Source organism: Ictidomys tridecemlineatus, chromosome 7 (assembly GCF_052094955.1).
Source record: "Ictidomys tridecemlineatus isolate mIctTri1 chromosome 7, mIctTri1.hap1, whole genome shotgun sequence".
In the NCBI taxonomy this organism is placed as follows: Eukaryota; Metazoa; Chordata; class Mammalia; order Rodentia; family Sciuridae; genus Ictidomys; species Ictidomys tridecemlineatus.
This window is the reverse complement of record NC_135483.1, coordinates 72,653,634-72,664,210: the sequence shown is the minus strand read 5'-3', so window position 1 is coordinate 72,664,210 and position 10,577 is coordinate 72,653,634. Positions and strand designations below refer to the sequence as shown.

At 35.3% G+C, this 10,577-nt stretch overlaps 1 pseudogene; it reads right to left on the bottom strand.

The window, feature by feature from the left end:
- Positions 1-967: 967 nt before the first annotated feature.
- Positions 968-3,201, bottom strand: LOC144365305 (chorion-specific transcription factor GCMa pseudogene; annotated as a pseudogene).
- Between the last annotated feature and the right edge of the window lie 7,376 nt (positions 3,202-10,577).

Genomic DNA, 10,577 nt, shown 5'->3' with positions numbered 1-10,577 from the left:
TTTGGGGAATATACATTTGACTGAGAGGCACACGCTGATGATTGCTATTCTCCAAGTGAGCCAAAGGCGGAAGATGGACCAGTGAGGAGGATGAGTAAGAGAAGGAGATAGGTACTCAGTGTCATGTGATGGCCTTCACATGTGTAGCAATTTCTAATGCATAAACATGCAGAGAGAAATTTTAGAAATAAACCTCACAGAACTTAATGGGAAGAGTCTCCAGATGCCAGCACAGCTCCTGCAAGACTTCTCATTCTGCTTCACTTTCATGACTACACCTCATCTCTCTCAGAAAAAGTTGCTTGCCCGCCTTCTCCCTGTCTCGTTAAATTTCTCATCTTTTTTTTCTTTTTTCTTTTTTAATTTTATATCATGTGCGTTTGTTACAAAAAAAACATCTATTTTTAAAAATACTTATTTGTTTGCATTAACACACTTCAGCAAAGAGGAGGAACTGACATTCAAATATGGCTAGCCAATCATGACCATGTTAATTGTACAGACTTTTCTTTCTTATTCTTCGGTGCTGAGGATTGAACCCAAGGACTTGTGCATTCTAAATACACCTCAGCATTGAGCAACATGCCCAGTCCCCAAAGATACTTTTCTAAGCAAACAGTTCTTACATATTATGAACTTGGCACTGAGCTAGGTGCCATAAAGAATAAACACAAATAGGACAGAATCGAATCCCTTTAAAAGGTGAAGTCATTGAGGAGGAGGGAGAAGGATGTGAGTAATGTAGGAGAACACTGGAATTCTCTTCATGTGTCCTTTTAGTTTTGCTGTCCCTTATGGAGTTAGTTCATGCTTCTTGTCTTGACAAATCTTAGAAATCAACTAGAAAATATATATTTTATAAATGAATTTGATTACTAAACAAAGTATTAAATATATCAATTCTAGACTATTTATCTTTATATACTTCTGAAGCTCTTTCTACCCTCTGTTTCTGGGTTCTGTCATTTTTTGTTATGAAAAAGAAGGCATGGAGGAGATAGTAAGCAGGTGGACTCTTCACAGCTTTGCTCCATTTGATATGTGTCTGTGACAATGAAACCCAATAGGTAGCAGAGGTGCTAAAAGCCCCATACAATGAGTGTGGGGTGGGGAGATCAGAGGGCATTTCACACAGCAGGCTGGGTAAGTTTCTAGTCCTTACTGAAGATGGAAGCATTAGGGTGGAGGAGGCAAAAAGATTATTTGCATGAAAAATGTTTTGCCTACCACTTGTTGTGATTCCCATTTATCTGTAGTTATGTTTTAAAAGCTGCTTCCTAAGGAAATTCTTCCAGCCATTTCTCAAAGTAGTTTTTTTGTTTTTGTTTTGGGGGTTTTTTGTTTTTGTTTTTGTTTTGTTTTGTTTTGTTTTTGCAGGAGGGAAGGGATTGTCAAAAAATTTAAGTCATCTTAAAGGACAGAGGTTTAGAAGCATTTCATTGTTGCAATGATCCAAACCCATATATGTCATTTCTTCCTCAAAATCCCACTTGGTGCTCTTGCCTGGCAGGGAGCATTGCTGGTGAGGATGGGGGTTGTAGGTGAACAGAAAGGGGTCTTCCTGTGGTGGATGGTAAGCGAGAGAAGGAACGTAGCTGTTGAAATCCACAGGCACTTTCTCTTCATAAAGCTCGCCCCCTGGATTTGGCCATAATGGGTGGCAGCTAGTTTTGGCAGCAGGTGGTTCCAGGGGAATCTGCTGGGGAAAGTTCTCCAAAGAATTCTGGGAAGGAAAGAAGTCACGAGGCCAGCCGGTCAGAGGAAAAGGATAATTGGAACAATAGTTGTCATTGAGAGGGCTTCTCCCCAAAGCAGCGTTTTTATTCCATGCTTGCAGATTGTCATAAGCTGAGTAGACTCCAGAGGCAGAAGGCTGAAACAGGTCTCCACTATTGTAGATCCTATTACTGGAAAATCTGCATTTTTCATGCAGCTTAGTGGGGTCTAAGGTGGAAGTCGGGTCTGCCAGATCAGTGGTTCCCCCTGAACCCATAACTCTTGGAGAAGGATAAGTGAATTCAGTGAATTCGGCTGGGGAGTGTTAGCTATTAAATGTCCACTGTAACTGCCAGGCAATTGGACACCTTCCTGGAATGACCAAGTTAAAGGTAAACTTCCCTGACTTTGTGTTTCACCTGGAAGAGACTTGGATCCTGGGTTCCCCTTTAGCTTTAGGGAGACAGAGGCAGGTGCCCCATGCACTTTCTTCATTGCTCTTCTTGCCTCAGCTTCTAACTTGGTTTCTGGCTTTGGATGATCATGCTCTGCCTTTGACTGGAAGAATATGAAGCGTCCAGCGTGTCTCCAGAAGTTGGTGACGGGGAAGCCCCCATGGCGTCGGCAAGGAACCAGCTTCAAAGGCCCATTACAGTTGGGACGACTTTTCTTCTGCTGCTTCTGCAGGGCCTTGTCCCAGATCGCAGGTCTCAGGAAGATCTTGCGCCCCTCCTTGATAGAGCAGCTGTGGCCGCACACCACCACACCCAGACAGGACTTCTTGAGGATGCGAGAGTTGTGGTTGTTCGTGTTGCACATGGCCCAGCTGCTCAGGTGCCGCTGTGCCTTCCTGTCCTCTGAGCTGGAGATGGGCTTCACCTAGGAATCCGGCCACTCCTGGAACCAGTCAGTCTTTTTCGCATTCTGTGGCAGTTTCATGTCATTAATGTCCCAGTTTAATACCTCTTTGTCTTCAGCATCAAAGTCTTCAGGTTCCATGATAAAGTCAGGTCACCCACACGTTTTCCTCTCTTCAATTTCCTTCAATTTGAACTTGAGAATTTGCTCTCAAAGGTTCTTGATATAGGTGGATCAGCCTTCTGACTTCTGATCCAGATGTAGACAATATTGTCAAGAACTCATCTCCCGTTCGGGTCCCAGGAATTCTGGTCATTTTCCTGTTCCCTATTCCAGGTCAGGGTACACTATGCCAATGAGCTCTGGCAACAATCCAATCAAAATCTAGATGCTCTCAGCTCAGGATAGGTAAAAGCAGCCTGTTTCTTCTCAGCAGCCAACAATGTAATGAATGTTCTATGGTGTGCTTCTGAACTTTCCCCTTCTTTATGTTGGAGGGCCTTGTAACTGCAATGGACATTGAGAAGAACCTTGTGAAGAACTACAGATGTCTTCCTTCTTGTTTCATAGGGTAAGCCCAAACAGATTCAATCACTGTAGATCTTCATTCTTTTATCATTTATCCAGCACCTGTCTCCTCTTCATTTGCGCAAATTGCCCAAGGCTTGGTGCAGTGTGACGAATAGGCCTTCTTTCTGGAGCAGCAGAGTGGTGTCGGAGAGCTTTGGGAGGAGGTCCAATAATGAGCAGCCACCACCTGGTCGTCTTCGGGTAGAAAAGGAGAGGCAGGCTCTCTCTGTCCTTGTCCTTTGTCCTCTGATCAAGCCTGGCAGACCTTGGGCCCTGTGGGGGCTGCAGAGCCCTTGGGGCTTCTGTTGGTGGTGGGTGTGGTGAAAATTTCTCATCTTGAGCATGGCCAAACTGGCCTAGGATTCTGTGCTTCCAAGAAACTTTCATGGCTCAGTTTCCTAGTCTCCAAACCACTTGGTAGACAGAGGAATACTTTAAACAAACTGAAGGTCAGGACAGAAAGGGTAGAAAGAAAAAAGAACAAAAATAAGTCAGGTCTGGTTGAAACTACTCCATCTGTTTTCTTCCTTCATGCTGAAGCCTACCTTTCCAACTCTGTCTTATTGATACATGTTACAGACTTAATTATGTCCTTCCCAAATTCATGTGATAAAATCCTAATCTGTACCTCAGAATATGACTGTATTTAGTAATGAAACCTCTAAAGATGGAATTAAGTTAAAATGGGGAAATTAGGATGGACCCTAAACCAGTGTAACTGGTGCTTATCAGAGGAAGTTTGCAGAGACAACAGAGATGCTGATGTGAGAGGAGAGACCATGTGAAGACACAGCAAGATGGTGGGCTTCTACAAACCAAGGGAGTCCTCAAAATGAACATACCTTCCCACGCTTTGATCTAGAGCTTACAACCTCCAGGATCATGAGAAAGACATTTCTCTTGGTTTCAGCCACTCAGTCTATAATAATTATGACAGCCTGAGCAGACTAATAGGTTTAATCAAATCCTGCCACACTGCTGTATGCTTTATCCTATCTTTTATATCGAACAGTTTTCAAGCAGTTTGTTTTCAACCATTTCTCTTGGACTCATTCCATTACAGAGAGTAACAAACAGCAAATGCAAAGGCTCCCAGGCATGAAAGTTGACAGGCTCAGGAATTACAGGTAGCTTGGTCAGAGACAGCACTGTGATAGGGTGACCCAGGGAAACTGGAAGCCATTAAATGTGCAAGAGTCCCCAAAGGTTCTAGAAAGTCAGGATTCAGTTTAAGTTGAGGAGATATATATATATATATATATATATATATATATATATATATATATACCAGTTTCAGTCACTGTTTAAAAAGAAATATTTCTCCAGCAAAATTCATTAAATTGAATACCTCTATATCTTGACTTTAGCACAAATGCAAAGTATAAAATATGCACATGCGTTTCAAGGTAAGAACACTTACCATAACATGCACACTTAAGAATTCACATCTCTGATTTGTAGTCAGAATAATTGTTTCAAGAACAAATCTCAATAATCAGAAACTTGGGATCCTAATTATTCATGAGGCAGACAGAGAGAGTAAAATATCTAAATTAAGTATCTGATAATACATACATGTAGGTAGTGAATAATCATAAAGTCAAACAACTCAATAGTAGGAAAACAAGTAACCTGATTAAAAACTTGGCAAAGGAGTTGAACAGATATTTCTCAAAAAGAGATGTGCAAATGGCCAACATGTTCATTCAAAAAATGATGAGCATCACTATAATCATCAGGGAAATGTAAATCAAAATTACAATAACCTCACACCTGTTGGGGTAGCTATTATCCAAAAGGCAAAAGATAACGAGTATTGTCAAGAATATGAAGAAAAAAGAGTACATACACACTGTTGATGAAAATGTACTTTGGTGCAGCCATTATAGAAAAAAATCCAGAAGTTCTTCAAAAAATTCAAGTAGATCTACTACCATATTATCCAACAATCCAACTACTGGGTATGTAGCCAAAGGGAATAAAAATAGTATGGAGAAGATATATCTGCATTCCCATGTTTATTGCAGCACTTTTCACAATAACTAAGATATGGAGTCAGCCTAAGTGTTCATTAATGACTAAATGGATAAAGAAAATGTGATTTATATACATGCCAACTTATTGATACAGTAGAATTCTATCCAGCTTTTGAAAAGAGACATTGTCATTTATGACAACGTGGTTGAACCTGAATGATATCATGCTAAGGGAGATAAGTTAGGCATAGATTGACCAATACTGCATGGTGTCATTCATATGCGGAATCTAAAAAAGTGGAACCCATCAAACTTGAGGAACTGGAGAGAGGAGTTGCTTAAATGGTATGAAGTTTCAGTTATCCAGAATGAATAAGTTCTGGACACTTAACATATGTCATGATAACTATATTGTATGCTTCAAATGTGCTAATAGAGTAGATCCTAAATATTCTCACCATGAAAATGATAACCATATACTTAATATGCAACAATACAAAATGATAACTGTAAAGTGAGGGATATACTTATTAACCTGATTGTGGTAATCACTTCACAATGTATATGTAGCAAATCATCATGCTGCACACTTTAAATACATACAATTTTCATTTGCCAATTATTTTATAAGGAGTCTGGAGTGGGGGTGAAGTGGAGAAGAAAAGAAATTCATTCCAATCCCTAAAAGAAAAGAAAAAAACATTAAAAATATTAGAAAAAAATATAAAATTCACAATAAAACCAAACTTCCTTCATAAATTGATTTTTGTTCACTAAAATAAGGAAGGATGTAGGGCATGTGAATAATGCAACATATTTGATCTTGGACATACATATAAGTAGAATTGATAATTATCATAAGGTTTTTATTAAATGCCAAAAATTTCACTCTCTGACTCTTCCCTATCTTATTTTAAATCTATACCATTTATCATCATCATCTAATAGACTATTATTTATTTTGTTTAATATCTGTCTCCCTCGATTTCATGAAAGCTTTATAATTTCAGGGATTCATGTCTTTTTATTGTTATATACCAATGCCTAGAAAGTACTAAACTTATGTAATCAATATTTTTTCAAGTAAAATGAACAATTTTTCAGAAAACAAATTAACGCAATTCTCTAAAGAAGAGGAAAACTAGAATAGATGAATAACACTAGAATAAGTTAAAAAGAAAGCCAAAGGAATACCTCCAAAAAGAAAAGAAACAACCTAATGAATTTACAAATGTATTCCTTTGTAACTTTCAGAAATACTGAATTTCTGTGCTTTTATGTGGTTCTATGACATGAAATAAAGTAGGAAAACATCCTAATTTATCATAGAGAGATGATAGTAGTTGAGTACAACACAACTACTATGAATATAGGTACAAAAATTCCATAAAATACTTTTCAAACCAATACAGAAATGTACTTCAATTAGTTTTAAGGAGAGATATATTTAAGGAATATGAATATTTCTCAATATTAAATAATAGTCACAGGGAAATTAAAGAAGAAAAATTATATTCTTTTCAGTAAGTGCTAAGAAAAGAAGCTAATAAATTTAGTACATATATAAAATGACTCTTACAGTAACTTGGGAGTATAAAAAGGTATTATAAGGTATGTAGTAGATATAGAGATTTAGCCTATTCTGAATATATGCTAACACATTTCTAGGAAATAGCAAGTTGAACAAAACCTATTAGTGCCCTTTGTAACTGGCATGTGATTTTCTGCCAAGCACAGACACCTGTGTGAGGTATTTTAAATGAAACAATTTGATGCAGAGACACTGTAAGATGAGGTCAAATATTTAATGATTGCAGTGTTAGAGGAACATGGCTCTCCTGAGTCAACTGCAATAGTTTATTTTATTTATCTATGCATTTACTTATTTATTTATTTAGTATTATTGGAGAGTAAACTCAGGGCTTTGTGCATGATAAGTATGTACTCTATCAGTGAGCTGCACCCCAAGACCTGCAGTAGAGTTTCTGAGTATATTCCTTAATGTTATAGTTCCAAATGATAGGTAGTGATAGTTTTTTTTTTCCATTATAGCAGTCCTATGATAGAATCCACCCCCATTCAAACTTCACACGATCCCAAGCCCATCTTCACCCAAGTGCAAATAACTGAGAAACCTCAAGTAGAGACTTTCAAGGAAGCCCTTCCACAATTCTTGGTTCTTAAAAGTAAGGGCAATCCAAAATAGCTTATTGTTATTTTGTGCCACTAAGTTTTATAGTAACTTGTTATGCAGCAATAGCAACTAGAACAATGTGTTATGAAGCAATAGTAACTGCCTGATTATAAATTCATGTGGAAAAAGTATACAAAGAGCTTTCAGAATTTTAGAAACTAAAGTGAAAACAAAGTGCAAATTCCTCTAGAATTTTCAAGTTACTGTACAATAATAAAATCATCAAATAACTTGATAGGAAAATAGTGATTAAAAACATATTCAAGTAGATATAAAAACTTAGGAAAAGATAAAAATGGATTTAAAATTAGTGAGATGATAGTTTGACAACTTACTTGGTAATAGTTGATCCATTTAGAAGAAAAAATAAAATTAGATTCCTACCTCACATCTTACCCCAAAGTAATTTTTAATTTGAGTATTAAAAATCAAAAACAAAATATCAGATAAATGACCTAAATATAAGAGATAAAACTACAAAACTCTTAAAAGAAATAATAAGGGTAAATCTCCATGATTTTAGATTTAGTTTTTTAAAAAAAAACTAACAAAATAAAAAAATTGGACTTCATAAGAATTTTTAAAATTTGTGCACTAAAGAACATCACCATGAAAGTAAAAGAATGAAAGAAAATATTTGCAAACTATATATTCAATAAGGGTCTAGCATCCAGAATATATAAAGAATTCTTACAATTAAAAACAGAAAAGTAGCAACACAATTTCAAAATAGCAAACAGCTTGAATAAATATTTCACTAATAATTTTCAAATTACCAATAATCACATGAAAAGATGCTCAATGTCATCAGTAATTAGGAAAGTAAAAATCAAAACTGTAATAAGATAATACTTCACACCCATCAGGATAGCTACAATTTTAGAAAATGGAAAAGGACAAGTGTTGGAGAACATGTGGGAGATTAGAACACTTATTTTTATTACTAGAATGGAAACATGCTTCAAATGCCATGGAAAAGAGTTTGGTAGGCCTTAGAATCCATGAAAATAGGATGTGTTCCATTTATTTGTATCTTTAATTTCTTTTAGCAAGTTTTTGAAGTTTTTACTGTTCTGTCTTTTACTTCATTAGTTAAGCTTTTCAACTAGGCATTTTATCCTATTTGGCACTATTTTAAATAGACTTGTCTTCAAAATTTCCTTTGCATTATCACTGTCAGTGTATAAAAATGCCACTAGTTTTTGTTTATGTTGATTTTTTTATGATGCAGCTTCGCTGAATTTATATATTAGTTCTAAAAGATTTTTGAGAACTTTCATGGTTTTCTACATAAAACCATGTCATCTGTGAACAGAGATAATTTTACTTCTTTCTTTCAAATTTTGTTTCTTTTTATCTTTTTTTTTCTTGTCTAATTTCTCTAGCAAGTATTTCTACTATTTTGTTAAAATGGAGTTAATGAAATTTTATATTCTACTGTATGATACATCCAATTTGTTCATTTGGGAGATTTTATTTTTTAGAGCAGTTTTAAGTTCACAGACAAATCAAGAGGGAAGTACAGAGATATCCTATATACCACTTGCCCTCACACACACATAACCTGCTCCATTATCTAAATCCCCCACCAGAGTGGTGCATTTGGTACAATTGATGAACCAACATTGACACATCATTATCACATAATATTCTTAATTTACATTAAGGTTCACTGTTCTTGTGCTTTTCATGGATTTGGAAAAATGTATAATGATATGTATTCATCATTATAGTATCATACAGAGTTATTTCACTATCCTAAGAATTCTCTGCATGCCATCTGTTCATTCCCACCTAACCCCTAGAAACTTCATGTTTTTACTATCTTCATTGTTTCATCTGTTCCAGAATATTATATAACTAAATTATATAATCATATTGATTTTCCATATATTAGCAATAAATAATAGAATTTGAAATGAAATACAAAATACCACTTTTAAGGCTTTTAAGATTTTGGTAAGTTTCACTTACCAATATACATTTAAGATTCCCTTGAATCTTTTCATGATTAAACAGTTCATTTCTTTTTTTTGTGCTCAATAATATTCCATTGTCTGAATGTGCCACTTTATTTTTCCATTAACCTATTGAAGGAATGGTTGGTTGCTTCCAAGTTTTAGAAATTATAAATAAAGTTATTATAACACATGCATACAGGCTTTTGTTTGGAGCTGAGTTTTCAACTTCTTTGGATAAATGCCAAGGACAGTGACTGATGGATCTTGAGGTAAGAGTATGTTCAGTTTAGTAAGAAATGGATCAACTGTCTTCTAAATTTGTGCATAATTTTTCATTCTCACAAGCAATAAATGAGAATTCATGCTGCTTCATGTCTTCTTCAGCATTTAACGTTACCAGTGTTCTGGATTTGGGCCATTCTAATAAATACTTAGTGGTCTTTCATTGTTGTTTTAATTTGCATTTCCCTAATGGCCTATGATATAGAGCATCATTTTTATATTGTTGGATATCTTCATATCTTTTGTAGTGAGGTGTCTTTTAAGGAATTTGATCTATTTTAAGTTGGATTTTTTTCCTTATTGTTGAGTTTTAAGAATTCTTTGTATATTTTGCATAATGGTCCTTTATCCAAGATATGTCTTTTGCATATTTTTCTCTCACAGTCAGTGACTTGTTCTTACATTCTTTTACTGATATCTTTGCAGAGAAGTTTAATTTTAATAAAATCCATCTGAGCAATTATTTCATGCATCATACCTTTAGTGTATGATTTACAAATTCACCACCAAACTAAAGTACATCTAAATTTTTTCCACTTATCTTCTAGTTTTATAATTTTGAATTTTATACTTAAGTCTCTGATTTATTTGAAAACTAATTTTTGAAACACACATCAAGTCTGGATTTTTTTTTTTGCATGTAATTGTTGCAGTTGGTTTTCATCAATTGTTAAAGAGGTTATCTTTGCTTCATTGTATTGTTTTGCTCCTTGGTCAAAGATCAGTTGATTGTATTCATGTTGATCTATTTCCTGTTTCCTTATTCTGTTTCATTACTCTGTGCATTTATTCTTTCACAATTACCTACCTGTCTTGATTACTATAACAACTTTATAGAAAAATCTAAAAGTCCAGATCGGGTCATTACTCCAACTCTCTTCAATATTATATTGGCTATTCTGAGTCTTTCATCTCTCCACATAAACATTAGAATCAACTTTTTGATATCCACACAAAATTTATTTTTATGCATCAAACCTAGAGATGAAATATTAAAGAACTGTCATCTTAACAATGTTA